The sequence below is a fragment of the Pygocentrus nattereri genome, chromosome 19 (genome assembly GCF_015220715.1).
Source record: "Pygocentrus nattereri isolate fPygNat1 chromosome 19, fPygNat1.pri, whole genome shotgun sequence".
NCBI lineage: Eukaryota > Metazoa > Chordata > Actinopteri > Characiformes > Serrasalmidae > Pygocentrus > Pygocentrus nattereri.
In genome coordinates this window covers 12,683,127-12,694,782 of record NC_051229.1, presented here as the reverse complement: position 1 = coordinate 12,694,782, position 11,656 = coordinate 12,683,127, and the positions used below count along the sequence as shown (strand labels likewise).

At 45.4% G+C, this 11,656-nt stretch overlaps 11 non-coding genes across 11 annotated transcripts; all 11 read right to left on the bottom strand.

Annotated features, from left to right (window-relative positions):
- Nucleotides 1-223: 223 nt before the first annotated feature.
- On the bottom strand, nucleotides 224-306 carry trnal-uaa. The gene has a single exon. It is a non-coding gene; the product is annotated as a tRNA-Leu (tRNA).
- Nucleotides 307-1,808: 1,502 nt separating this feature from the next.
- Nucleotides 1,809-1,891, bottom strand: trnal-uaa. Its single transcript has one exon. It is a non-coding gene; the product is annotated as a tRNA-Leu (tRNA).
- A 949-nt stretch (nucleotides 1,892-2,840) lies between these two features.
- Nucleotides 2,841-2,923, bottom strand: trnal-uaa. The gene has a single exon. It is a non-coding gene; the product is annotated as a tRNA-Leu (tRNA).
- A 964-nt stretch (nucleotides 2,924-3,887) lies between these two features.
- Nucleotides 3,888-3,970, bottom strand: trnal-uaa. The gene has a single exon. It is a non-coding gene; the product is annotated as a tRNA-Leu (tRNA).
- Nucleotides 3,971-4,929: 959 nt separating this feature from the next.
- Nucleotides 4,930-5,012, bottom strand: trnal-uaa. The gene has a single exon. It is a non-coding gene; the product is annotated as a tRNA-Leu (tRNA).
- Nucleotides 5,013-5,957: 945 nt separating this feature from the next.
- Nucleotides 5,958-6,040, bottom strand: trnal-uaa. The gene has a single exon. It is a non-coding gene; the product is annotated as a tRNA-Leu (tRNA).
- A 945-nt stretch (nucleotides 6,041-6,985) lies between these two features.
- trnal-uaa lies at nucleotides 6,986-7,068 on the bottom strand. Its single transcript has one exon. It is a non-coding gene; the product is annotated as a tRNA-Leu (tRNA).
- Nucleotides 7,069-8,020: 952 nt separating this feature from the next.
- On the bottom strand, nucleotides 8,021-8,103 carry trnal-uaa. Its single transcript has one exon. It is a non-coding gene; the product is annotated as a tRNA-Leu (tRNA).
- A 945-nt stretch (nucleotides 8,104-9,048) lies between these two features.
- On the bottom strand, nucleotides 9,049-9,131 carry trnal-uaa. The gene has a single exon. It is a non-coding gene; the product is annotated as a tRNA-Leu (tRNA).
- Nucleotides 9,132-10,086: 955 nt separating this feature from the next.
- Nucleotides 10,087-10,169, bottom strand: trnal-uaa. The gene has a single exon. It is a non-coding gene; the product is annotated as a tRNA-Leu (tRNA).
- Nucleotides 10,170-11,124: 955 nt separating this feature from the next.
- trnal-uaa lies at nucleotides 11,125-11,207 on the bottom strand. The gene has a single exon. It is a non-coding gene; the product is annotated as a tRNA-Leu (tRNA).
- Nucleotides 11,208-11,656: the final 449 nt, after the last annotated feature.

The following is an 11,656-nucleotide window of genomic DNA, read 5'->3' as shown; positions in this document are numbered from 1 at the left end:
AACTAAAAACCTGTAGACACGACAGCGCATTTGTAAGCGAAGACTAAAAAGCAGATTCACGAGGAGGAAAGCGTTCAGAAGCGCAAGATACAACAGCAGTTTTAAACAGCGAGCGATATTTAAGGCAGGAAACTTTGTTTGCTTAGACGCACACAGTGGGTTGCACTCCTGGCAGAATATCCACCAACATAACTGGTTACTCGTCAAAGGCAAAGCAAACGTTTACCAGGAGTGGGGTTCGAACCCACGTGGACATGCGTCCATTGGATCTTAAGTCCAACGCCTTAACCACTCGGCCATCCTGGTTCACGTGATGCAGATTTTTCCATGTGAGTCACATTGACATAACCATATTGGTCATTCTGACAAAACAGCTTCAGATCAATAAATAACTGAGTGTAATCATCGCACAGTTAATCTGGAATTATAAAATGAAATAGATCAGTTTGACACAGCACAATATTGTGTTGTTATTTTTTTTTCATGTCTTTTATGTCCAAATTTCTGTCTCTTATCCCTGACATTCACCATTTTTACCCATTGCTTTTAACTGTGGAATCGCTTGAATTTAATGTTTTGCTCTAAGCAAGAAAAATCTGTCAATGTGTTGCAGTAATAACACAAAATTGCAAAATACAATATTGTGTAAATATATATTGCTGCTGACGGAGCAAAACCTTGTATCTCCATTTCTGATCTTTTTCAGGTTTTGTCATAATTTGAAACTGCCTGCCTGTTTGTTACATTGTGGGTTTATACCATGAAGAACGGACCAAAAAAATGAACAAAGATGACTTGTAAAAAATTCTGGTTCCATTGATTTACATTAAAGAAATGCAAAGCATCAAATGCAGTGGTGTAAAGCGCTGCTATTGGACTCTAGAGCAGTGGAGACGTGTTCTCTGGAACGATGAATCACACTTCTCCGTCTGGCAATCCGATAGAAGAGACCGACTTTGGCGGTTGTCAGGAGAACACCAGTGTGATGCTATTGCACAGATATCAGCAACTTTCTACAGAGTCAATCGCTACAGACCTCCAAACTTCATGTGGCCTTCAGATTAGCTCAAGAACAGCGTAGAAAGCTTCATGGAGTGGGTTTCCATGACCAAACAACTGCATCCAAGCCTTACATCACCAAGTGCAATGCAAAGCATCAAATGCAGTGGTGTAAAGCGCTGCTATTGGATTCTAGAGCAGTGGAGACGTGTTCTCTGGAATGATGAATCACACTTCTCCGTCTGGCAATCCGATAGAAGAGACCGACTTTGGCGGTTGTCAGGAGAACGATACTTGTCTGACTGCATTGTGCCAAGTGTAAAGTTTGGTGGAGGGGGGATTATGGTGTGGTGTTGTTTTTCAGGAATTGAGCCTGGCCCCTTAGTTCCAGTGAAAGGAACTCTTATTGCTTCAGCACCAAGAGATTTTGGACAACTTCAGTTTGGGGATGACTCCTTTCTGTTCCAACATGACTGCGCACCAGTGCACAAAGCAAGGTCCATAAAGACGTGGATGAGCGAGTTTGGTGTGGAAGAACTTGACTGGCCTGCACAGAGTCCTGACCTCAACCTGATAGAACACCTTTTGGATGAATTAGAGAGAGTAGACACAACAGCACATTTGTAGGCGAAGAATAAAAAGCAGTCTCACATGGAGGAAAAAGTTCAGAAGTGCAAAGTAGATGAACAGTTTTAAACAGCGAGCCGTATTTAAGGCAGTTAATACACAATCTCTATTTGTGCAGACACAGTGGGTCGTTTTGGCTAAACATCCACCAACACATCACGTTACTTGTCAAAGGAGACGTTTATCAGGAGTGGGACTCGAACCCACGTGGGCATTCACCCATTGGATCTTAAGTCCAATGCCTTAACCACTCGGCCATCCTGGTTTACATGGCAAAGATTTGTCCATGTGAGTCACATTCACATGTTTAACACTAAACTTATACTGACTCCTGAACCTAAACCTACCCTTAACTTCAACACCAAACCTACACCTATGCCAGAGGATAGTCAGTGGATAGTGGATGCTGATGCTATTGCACAGAGATCAGCAACTTTCTACAGAGTCAATCACTACAGACCTCCAAACTTCATGTGGCCTTCAGATTAGCTCAAGAACAGCGTAGAAAGCTTCATGGAGTGGGTTTCCATGACCAAACAACTGCATCCAAACCTTACATCACCAAGTGCAATGCAAAGCATCAAATGCAGTGGTGTAAAGCGCTGCTATTGGACTCTAGAGCAGTGGAGACGTGTTCTTTGGAATGATGAATCACACTTCTCCGTCTGGCAATCCCATAGAAGAGAACGACTTTGGCGGTTGTCAGGAGAACGATACTTGTCTGACTGCATTGTGCCAAGTGTAAAGTTTGGTGGAGGGGGGATTATGGTGTGGTGTTGTTTTTCAGGAGTTGAGCCTGGCCCCTTAGTTCCAGTGAAAGGAACTCTTATTGCTTCAGCACCAAGAGATTTTGGACAACTTCAGTTTGGGGATGACTTCTTTCTGTTCCAACATGACTGCGCACCAGTGCACAAAGGTCCATAAAGACGTGGATGAGCGAGTTTGGTGTGGAAGAACTTGACTGGCCTGCACAGAGTCCTGACCTCAACCTGATAGAACACCTTTGGGATGAATTAGAGAGAGTAGACACAACAGCACATTTGTAGGTGAAGAATAAAAAGCAGTCTCACATGGAGGAAAAAAGTTCAGAAGTGCAAGGTAGATGAACAGTTTTAAACAGCGAGCAGTAACACAATCTCTATTTGTGCACACACAGTGGGTCGTTTTGGCTAAACATCCACCAACACATCCTGTTACTTGTCAAAGCAGACGTTTACCAGGAGTGGGGCTCGAACCCACGTGGACATTCGTCCATTGGATCTTAAGTCCAACGCCTTAACCACTCGGCCATCCTGGTCCATGTAGCAGAGATTTGTCCATGTGAGTCACATTCACATGTTTAACACTAAACTTATACTGACTCCTGAACCTAAACCTACCCTTACCTTCAACACCAAACCTACACCTATGCCAGAGCGGGGTCAGTGGATGCTGATGCTATTGCACAGAGATCAGCAACTTTCTACAGAGTCAATCGCTACAGACCTCCAAACTTCATGTGGCCTTCAGATTAGCTCAAGAACAGCGTAGAAAGCTTCATGGAGTGGGTTTCCATGACCAAACAACTGCATCCAAGCCTTACATCACCAAGTGCAATGCAAAGCATCAAATGCAGTGGTGTAAAGCGCTGCTATTGGACTCTAGAGCAGTGGAGACGTGTTCTCTGGAATGATGAATCACACTTCTCCGTCTGGCAATCCCATAGAAGAGAACGACTTTGGCGGTTGTCAGGAGAACGATACTTGTCTGACTGCATTGTGCCAAGTGTAAAGTTTGGTGGAGGGGGGATTATGGTGTGGTGTTGTTTTTCAGGAGTTGAGCCTGGCCCCTTAGTTCCAGTGAAAGGAACTCTTATTGCTTCAGCACCAAGAGATTTTGGACAACTTCAGTTTGGGGATGACTCCTTTCTGTTCCAACATGACTGCGCACCAGTGCACAAAGCAAGGTCCATAAAGACGTGGATGAGCGAGTTTGGTGTGGAAGAACTTGACTGGCCTGCACAGAGTCCTGACCTCAACCTGATAGAACACCTTTTGGATGAATTAGAGAGAGTAGACACAACAGCACATTTGTAGGCGAAGAATAAAAAGCAGTCTCACATGGAGGAAAAAGTTCAGAAGTGCAAAGTAAGTAGATGAACAGTTTTAAACAGCGAGCCGTATTTAAGGCAGTTAATACACAATCTCTATTTGTGCAGACACAGTGGGTCGTTTTGGCTAAACATCCACCAACACATCACGTTACTTGTCAAAGGAGACTTTTATCAGGAGTGGGACTCGAACCCACGTGGGCATTCACCCATTGGATCTTAAGTCCAATGCCTTAACCACTCGGCCATCCTGGTTTACATGGCAAAGATTTGTCCATGTGAGTCACATTCACATGTTTAACACTAAACTTATACTGACTCCTGAACCTAAACCTACCCTTAACTTCAACACCAAACCTACACCTATGCCAGAGGATAGTCAGTGGATAGTGGATGCTGATGCTATTGCACAGAGATCAGCAACTTTCTACAGAGTCAATCACTACAGACCTCCAAACTTCATGTGGCCTTCAGATTAGCTCAAGAACAGCGTAGAAAGCTTCATGGAGTGGGTTTCCATGACCAAACAACTGCATCCAAACCTTACATCACCAAGTGCAATGCAAAGCATCAAATGCAGTGGTGTAAAGCGCTGCTATTGGATTCTAGAGCAGTGGAGACGTGTTCTCTGGAATGATGAATCACACTTCTCCGTCTGGCAATCCCATAGAAGAGAACGACTTTGGCGGTTGTCAGGAGAACGATACTTGTCTGACTGCATTGTGCCAAGTGTAAAGTTTGGTGGAGGGGGGATTATGGTGTGGTGTTGTTTTTCAGGAGTTGAGCCTGGCCCCTTAGTTCCAGTGAAAGGAACTCTTATTGCTTCAGCACCAAGAGATTTTGGACAACTTCAGTTTGGGGATGACTTCTTTCTGTTCCAACATGACTGCGCACCAGTGCACAAAGGTCCATAAAGACGTGGATGAGCGAGTTTGGTGTGGAAGAACTTGACTGGCCTGCACAGAGTCCTGACCTCAACCTGATAGAACACCTTTGGGATGAATTAAAGAGAGTAGACACAACAGCACATTTGTAGGTGAAGAATAAAAAGCAGTCTCACATGGAGGAAAAAAGTTCAGAAGTGCAAGGTAGATGAACAGTTTTGAACAGCGAGCAGTATTTAAGGCAGTTAATACACAATCTCTATTTGTGCAGACACAGTGGGTCGTATTGGCTAAACATCCACCAACACATCACTTGTCAAAGGAGACGTTTACCAGGAGTGGGGCTCGAACCCACGTGGACAATCGTACATTGGATCTTAAGTCCAACGCCTTAACCACTCAGCCATCCTGGTTTACATGGCAAAGATTTGTCCATGTGAGTCACATTCACATGTTTAACACTAAACTTATACTGACTCCTGAACCTAAACCTACCCTTAACTTCAACACCAAACCTACACCTATGCCAGAGCGGGGTCAGTGGATGCTGATGCTATTGCAAAGAGATCAGCAACTTTCTACAGAGTCAATCGCTACAGACCTCCAAACTTCATGTGGCCTTCAGATTAGCTCAAGAACAGCGTAGAAAGCTTCATGGAGTGGGTTTCCATGACCAAACAACTGCATCCAAGCCTTACATCACCAAGTGCAATGCAAAGCATCAAATGCAGTGGTGTAAAGCGCTGCTATTGGACTCTAGAGCAGTGGAGACGTGTTCTCTGGAACGATGAATCACACTTCTCCGTCTGGCAGTCTGATAGAAGAGACCGACTTTGGCTGTTGTCAGGAGAACGATACTTGTCTGACTGCATTGTGCCAAGTGTAAAGTTTGGTGGAGGGGGGATTATGGTGTGGTGTTGTTTTTCAGGAGTTGAGCCTGGCCCCTTAGTTCCAGTGAAAGGAACTCTTATTGCTTCAGCACCAAGAGATTTTGGACAACTTCAGTTTGGGGATGGCTCCTTTCTGTTCCAACATGACTGCGCACCAGTGCACAAAGCAAGGTCCATAAAGACGTGGATGAGCGAGTTTGGTGTGGAAGAACTTGACTGGCCTGCACAGAGTCCTGACCTCAACCTGATAGAACACCTTTGGGATGAATTAGAGAGAGTAGACACAACAGCACATTTGTAGGCGAAGAATAAAAAGCAGTCTCACATGGAGGACAAAGTTCAGAAGTGGAAGGTAGATGAACAGTTTTAAACAGCGAGCAGTAACACAATCTCTATTTGTGCACACACAGTGGGTCGTTTTGGCTAAACATCCACAAACACATCCTTTTACTTGTCAAAGCAGATGTTTACCAGGAGCGGGGCTCGAACCCACGTGGACATTCGCCCATTGGATCTTAAGTCCAACGCCTTAACCACTCGGCCATCCTGGTCCATGCAGCAGAGATTTGTCCATGTGAGTCACATTCACATGTTTAACACTAAACTTATACTGACTCCTGAACCTAAACCTACCCTTAACTTCAACACCAAACCTACACCTATGCCAGAGCGGGGTCAGTGGATGCTGATGCTATTGCACAGAGATCAGCAACTTTCTACAGAGTCAATCGCTACAGACCTCCAAACTTCATGTGGCCTTCAGATTAGCTCAAGAACAGCGTAGAAAGCTTCATGGAGTGGGTTTCCATGACCAAACAACTGCATCCAAGCCTTACATCACCAAGTGCAATGCAAAGCATCAAATGCAGTGGTGTAAAGCGCTGCTATTGGACTCTAGAGCAGTGGAGACGTGTTCTCTGGAATGATGAATCACACTTCTCCGTCTGGCAATCCCATAGAAGAGAACGACTTTGGCGGTTGTCAGGAGAACGATACTTGTCTGACTGCATTGTGCCAAGTGTAAAGTTTGGTGGAGGGGGGATTATGGTGTGGTGTTGTTTTTCAGGAGTTGAGCCTGGCCCCTTAGTTCCAGTGAAAGGAACTCTTATTGCTTCAGCACCAAGAGATTTTGGACAACTTCAGTTTGGGGATGGCTCCTTTCTGTTCCAACATGACTGCGCACCAGTGCACAAAGCAAGGTCCATAAAGACGTGGATGAGCGAGTTTGGTGTGGAAGAACTTGACTGGCCTGCACAGAGTCCTGACCTCAACCTGATAGAACACCTTTGGGATGAATTAGAGAGAGTAGACACAACAGCACATTTGTAGGCGAAGAATAAAAAGCAGTCTCACATGGAGGAAAAAGTTCAGAAGTGGAAGGTAGATGAACAGTTTTAAACAGCGAGCAGTAACACAATCTCTATTTGTGCACACACAGTGGGTCGTTTTGGCTAAACATCCACAAACACATCCTTTTACTTGTCAAAGCAGATGTTTACCAGGAGCGGGGCTCGAACCCACGTGGACATTCGTCCATTGGATCTTAAGTCCAACGCCTTAACCACTCGGCCATCCTGGTCCATGCAGCAGAGATTTGTCCATGTGAGTCACATTCACATGTTTAACACTAAACTTATACTGACTCCTGAACCTAAACCTACCCTTAACTTCAACACCAAACCTACACCTATGCCAGAGCGGGGTCAGTGGATGCTGATGCTATTGCACAGAGATCAGCAACTTTCTACAGAGTCAATCGCTACAGACCTCCAAACTTCATGTGGCCTTCAGATTAGCTCAAGAACAGCGTAGAAAGCTTCATGGAGTGGGTTTCCATGACCAAACAACTGCATCCAAGCCTTACATCACCAAGTGCAATGCAAAGCATCAAATGCAGTGGTGTAAAGCGCTGCTATTGGACTCTAGAGCAGTGGAGACGTGTTCTCTGGAATGATGAATCACACTTCTCCGTCTGGCAATCCCATAGAAGAGGACGACTTTGGCGGTTGTCAGGAGAACGATACTTGTCTGACTGCATTGTGCCAAGTGTAAAGTTTGGTGGAGGGGGGATTATGGTGTGGTGTTGTTTTTCAGGAGTTGAGCCTGGCCCCTTAGTTCCAGTGAAAGGAACTCTTATTGCTTCAGCACCAAGAGATTTTGGACAACTTCAGTTTGGGGATGACTTCTTTCTGTTCCAACATGACTGCGCACCAGTGCACAAAGGTCCATAAAGACGTGGATGAGCGAGTTTGGTGTGGAAGAACTTGACTGGCCTGCACAGAGTCCTGACCTCAACCTGATAGAACACCTTTGGGATGAATTAGAGAGAGTAGACACAACAGCACATTTGTAGGTGAAGAATAAAAAGCAGTCTCACATGGAGGAAAAAAGTTCAGAAGTGCAAGGTAGATGAACAGTTTTGAACAGCGAGCAGTATTTAAGGCAGTTAATACACAATCTCTATTTGTGCAGACACAGTGGGTCGTATTGGCTAAACATCCACCAACACATCACTTGTCAAAGGAGACGTTTACCAGGAGTGGGGCTCGAACCCACGTGGGCATTCACCCATTGGATCTTAAGTCCAATGCCTTAACCACTCAGCCATCCTGGTTTACATGGCAAAGATTTGTCCATGTGAGTCACATTCACATGTTTAACACTAAACTTATACTGACTCCTGAACCTAAACCTACCCTTAACTTCAACACCAAACCTACACCTATGCCAGAGCGGGGTCAGTGGATGCTGATGCTATTGCAAAGAGATCAGCAACTTTCTACAGAGTCAATCGCTACAGACCTCCAAACTTCATGTGGCCTTCAGATTAGCTCAAGAACAGCGTAGAAAGCTTCATGGAGTGGGTTTCCATGACCAAACAACTGCATCCAAGCCTTACATCACCAAGTGCAATGCAAAGCATCAAATGCAGTGGTGTAAAGCGCTGCTATTGGACTCTAGAGCAGTGGAGACGTGTTCTCTGGAACGATGAATCACACTTCTCCGTCTGGCAGTCTGATAGAAGAGACCGACTTTGGCTGTTGTCAGGAGAACGATACTTGTCTGACTGCATTGTGCCAAGTGTAAAGTTTGGTGGAGGGGGGATTATGGTGTGGTGTTGTTTTTCAGGAGTTGAGCCTGGCCCCTTAGTTCCAGTGAAAGGAACTCTTATTGCTTCAGCACCAAGAGATTTTGGACAACTTCAGTTTGGGGATGGCTCCTTTCTGTTCCAACATGACTGCGCACCAGTGCACAAAGCAAGGTCCATAAAGACGTGGATGAGCGAGTTTGGTGTGGAAGAACTTGACTGGCCTGCACAGAGTCCTGACCTCAACCTGATAGAACACCTTTGGGATGAATTACAGAGAGTAGACACAACAGCACATTTGTAGGCGAAGAATAAAAAGCAGTCTCACATGGAGGAAAAAGTTCAGAAGTGGAAGGTAGATGAACAGTTTTAAACAGCGAGCAGTAACACAATCTCTATTTGTGCACACACAGTGGGTCGTTTTGGCTAAACATCCACAAACACATCCTTTTACTTGTCAAAGCAGATGTTTACCAGGAGCGGGGCTCGAACCCACGTGGACATTCGTCCATTGGATCTTAAGTCCAACGCCTTAACCACTCGGCCATCCTGGTCCATGTAGCAGAGATTTGTCCATGTGAGTCACATTCACATGTTTAACACTAAACTTATACTGACTCCTGAACCTAAACCTACCCTTAACTTCAACACCAAACCTACACCTATGCCAGAGCGGGGTCAGTGGATGCTGATGCTATTGCACAGAGATCAGCAACTTTCTACAGAGTCAATCGCTACAGACCTCCAAACTTCATGTGGCCTTCAGATTAGCTCAAGAACAGCGTAGAAAGCTTCATGGAGTGGGTTTCCATGACCAAACAACTGCATCCAAGCCTTACATCACCAAGTGCAATGCAAAGCATCAAATGCAGGGGTGTAAAGCGCTGCTATTGGACTCTAGAGCAGTGGAGACGTGTTCTCTGGAACGATGAATCACACTTCTCCGTCTGGCAGTCTGATAGAAGAGACCGACTTTGGCGGTTGTCAGGAGAACGATACTTGTCTGACTGCATTGTGCCAAGTGTAAAGTTTGGTGGAGGGGGGATTATGGTGTGGTGTTGTTTTTCAGGAGTTGAGCCTGGCCCCTTAGTTCCAGTGAAAGGAACTCCTATTGCTTCAGCACCAAGAGATTTTGGACAACTTCAGTTTGGGGATGGCTCCTTTCTGTTCCAACATGACTGCGCACCAGTGCACAAAGCAAGGTCCATAAAGACGTGGATGAGTGAGTTTGGTGTGGAAGAACTTGACTGGCCTGCACAGAGTCCTGACCTCAACCTGATAGAACACCTTTGGGATGAATTAGAGAGAGTAGACACAACAGCACATTTGTAGGCAAAGAATAAAAAGCAGTCTCACATGGAGGAAAAAGTTCAGAAGTGCAAGGTAGATGAACAGTTTTAAACAGCGAGCAGTATTTAAGGCAGTTAATACACAATCTCTATTTGGGCAGACACAGTGGGTCGTTTTGGCTAAACATCCACCAACACATAACTTGTCGAAGCAGACGTTTACCAGGAGTGGGGCTCGAACCCACGTGGACATTCGTCCATTGGATCTTAAGTCCAACGCCTTAACCACTCGGCCATCCTGGTCCACGTAGCAGAGATTTGTCCATGTGAGTCACATTCACATGTTTAACACTAAACTTATACTGACTCCTGAACCTAAACCTACCCTTAACTTCAACACCAAACCTACACCTATGCCAGAGCGGGGTCAGTGGATGCTGATGCTATTGCACAGAGATCAGCAACTTTCTACAGAGTCAATCGCTACAGACCTCCAAACTTCATGTGGCCTTCAGATTAGCTCAAGAACAGCGTAGAAAGCTTCATGGAGTGGGTTTCCATGACCAAACAACTGCATATATGCCTTACATCACCAAGTGCAATGCAAAGCATCAAATGCAGTGGTGTAAAGCGCTGCTATTGGACTCTAGAGCAGTGGAGACGTGTTCTCTGGAATGATGAATCACACTTCTCCGTCTGGCAATCCGATAGAAGAGACCGAATTTGGTGGTTGTCAGGAGAACGATACTTGTCTGACTGCATTGTGCCAAGTGTAAAGTTTGGTGGAGGGGGTATTATGGTGTGGTGTTGTTTTTCAGGAGTTGATCCTGGCCCCTTAGTTCCAGTGAAAGGAACTCTTATTGCTTCAGCACCAAGAGATTTTGGACAACTTCAGTTTGGGGATGGCTCCTTTCTGTTCCAACATGACTGCGCACCAGTGCACAAAGCAAGGTCCATAAAGACGTGGATGAGCGAGTTTGGTGTGGAAGAACTTGACTGGCCTGCACAGAGTCCTGACCTCAACCTGATAGAACACCTTTGGGATGAATTAGAGAGAGTAGACACAACAGCACATTTGTAGGCAAAGAATAAAAAGCAGTCTCACATGGAGGAAAAAGTTCAGAAGTGCAAGGTAGATGAACAGTTTTAAACAGCGAGCAGTATTTAAGGCAGTTAATACACAATCTCTATTTGTGCAGGCACAGTGGGTCGTTTTGGCTAAACATCCACCAACACATCACTTGTCAAAGGAGACGTTTACTAGGAGTGGGGCTCGAACCCACGTGGACAACCGTACATTCGATCTTAAGTCCAACACCTTAACCACTCAGCCATCCTGGTCCACGTAGCAGAGATTTGTCCATGTGAGTCACATTCACATGTTTAACACTAAACTTATACTGACTCCTGAACCTAAACCTACCCTTAACTTCAACACCAAACCTACACCTATGCCAGAGCGGGGTCAGTGGATGCTGATGCTATTGCACAGAGATCAGCAACTTTCTACAGAGTCAATCGCTACAGACCTCCAAACTTCATGTGGCCTTCAGATTAGCTCAAGAACAGCGTAGAAAGCTTCATGGAGTGGGTTTCCATGACCAAACAACTGCATCCAAGCCTTACATCACCAAGTGCAATGCAAAGCATCAAATGCAGTGGTGTAAAGCGCTGCTATTGGACTCTAGAGCAGTGGAGACGTGTTCTCTGGAATGATGAATCACACTTCTCCGTCTGGCAATCCCATAGAAGAGGACGACTTTGGCGGTTGTCAGGAGAACGATACTTGT